The sequence below is a fragment of the Carex rostrata genome, chromosome 20 (assembly GCF_964058835.1).
Source record: "Carex rostrata chromosome 20, lpCarRost1.2, whole genome shotgun sequence".
In the NCBI taxonomy this organism is placed as follows: domain Eukaryota; kingdom Viridiplantae; phylum Streptophyta; class Magnoliopsida; order Poales; family Cyperaceae; genus Carex; species Carex rostrata.
Genome location: NC_135937.1, coordinates 9313475 through 9315860, shown reverse-complemented (window position 1 = coordinate 9315860; position 2386 = coordinate 9313475). Strand labels below are relative to the sequence as shown.

The 2386-nt window shown below is 33.9% G+C and overlaps 1 long non-coding RNA gene across 1 annotated transcript; it reads left to right on the top strand.

Moving 5' to 3' along the window:
* Positions 1-446: 446 nt before the first annotated feature.
* On the top strand, positions 447-1640 carry LOC144572787 (uncharacterized). Its single transcript, XR_013517807.1, has 2 exons — positions 447-820; positions 1399-1640. It is a non-coding gene; the product is annotated as an uncharacterized LOC144572787 (long non-coding RNA).
* The last annotated feature ends 746 nt before the right edge of the window (positions 1641-2386 follow it).

Genomic DNA, 2386 nt, shown 5'->3' with positions numbered 1-2386 from the left:
CATCGGGGAAGAACCCTATCTAGAAAACCCCTTTGCACAGATATTGAAGCTAGAACACGGATCTTGAAGGACCCTTTGATCTGAAGGCCCATATTTAAATCATGCATTAAAACGGCTCCTGACAACATGGGACCCCTCTGTCAGTGATTCAAATGAATTTAAATAACATGGAACCAATCTCAAAGCCCAAATGAATGATATCCATGTTCTGCACAATAATTAATGACCTAGTACGCTTATTAAAGGCCCAAAAGCCCAATCTCAAAGCTCATCTGATTAAAACTTCTTCTGTATCAATCCTAAAGCCCAAGATCTCAAATCCAATGGCTTGCACATAATTCAAAGGCCTAAGTACAAATCTTGATGTCCCAGCACCAATCTTAAAGTCCAGATATGACTAAGCAGACCCCTTTTATACATAGATCCCTCTATTTATTCAAAGGGAAAATTGTGAGAATGCCACTCTAAAACCTTGAAAATGTGAGAATGTCACTCTAAACTTTGAAATTGAGAAATTGTCATTCCAAACTTGTTGAATTTGTGAGAATGTCATTAATGCTGTATTCTTATACTTTTTTTTATTAAAAATTAACTGAAAATAATTTTGGACTAAAATACCCTTCTCTGAAAAACTTATGAACCGTTCTTTTGTCTCTCAAGGCACGAACCCTAGCCACTTCGCCTCAACCGTGCTTCTCCTACTCGGCCACTTCTGTCTGCATCGCCTTGATCTCATGAGTATCTTACACCAATTTTCAACGGTCAGAAGTTGCCAGCAAGGTGGTTCTCGGCCGAGCAAGCGGTTATCCTTGCCGGTCAGGTTTGAATTCGATTTCCTTTTACTTTGATGCGATTTCCTTCAATTAATTGTTTATCTAGCATCGTTTTGGGGCATGAAAGCTCAGGGAAGCGTCAATTTGGGGCTTAATCGTCAGAGATTGTCGTACCAGTTACCGTAATAGTGGTATGGTAATGTCATAGAGGGTTGCAGTTTGTGTTCAGCAGCAACGAATGTGCCAGTGTATAGATGAGATGCGTCAAATTGCGATAATATCCCATTCTCAATAGTTAGTTTACTATACCAATCCATTGCTCCATATAATTTGCTAAGGAGTGGCTTATTTGTTGTGATCAGAATTCCTGACTGTTACATGTGTTATTCACTTTAAAAAAAAAAATCTATAGCTACCAGCATTTTAATCTTTGTTAATTTTTTGTTGTTTATTTTGTAGCTGTTAGGTTAATTCGAAGAACTGAACTAAACTGAGTTCATTTATATTTTGTATTTTTTTTTTCAATTAAGTTATGCATCTTTTGAGTAAACCATTTTAAGTTGGTTTTTATGGATATTCTCCTGCAACTATTTTATGTGTATTATTTTTTGTTCTTTCTTTTCAGGAAAATTCGACAATCAATGGCATGTTTGGAGAATATTCTTGATTTGAAGCTACAGAATTTTTTTATTAAGTTCAAATATAGTTGGATGCTTGTATCAACTGGGGCAGTAAAAGTGAATATATGCATGTGGTTGTGATAATAGAGTTGTGATATCAGATGTATGCTTTATCAATGTAAACTGGGGTTGCTCCATGATTATTTATTGTTTTTATTTCGGATAATTAATTAAATTTGGAAGCCTTCGTTTGTTAGCTGATGTTATCAATATGTGGTTGTTTTCTTTAGGCATTGTTGAGGTAATGTTGAGGTAGGTATATAACCGGCCACATCATGAAAAGATTGAAATAAACATAGTAAAGATTATTGCAACTATACTAATGCATACCACAATTATGGATTATACTTAAAAGTTTTATGTATTTCAAATCAAATATCCAAAGCAACCATACTATCTATGACCATCCATGTACTAGTACCAAACAAGTACCAGTTCTTACAAATAGTAATTAACAAATTGTAAATATTGTTATCATGGAACAAAACAAATTGAATATTATCCATCAAACTGGACAAGCTGGAGAATAAGGTGGTCACCAGTGCATTATGTAAAAGTTGCAAATAAGCCCTTCTAAAGTTTTCTTTTAACAGAACTAGCAAATGACACTTATTAGCTTAACCATGCATGCAAGACATCTATCGTTTTATCAACTTTATGCAAAAAAGCAGAATAAAACAAAAAGATTAATTAATCTGACATATATCTTCATTAGGTCAATCTAAGTGAATATAATTGGATGCCTGTATCAAATCCAAGCACATACCAAAAGAGCACATTAGCATATGTACCAAAAAAGAGCAATCTAAGTTCTATACAAATTAAAAGAGAGCTCTATCTATCAAAAAATACAGAAATAATTTGTAATATTTTCCTTGCTATTATTTATATCAACTTCATTCATTCAAGGGCTTCATAAGTTTTGTAGAGGAT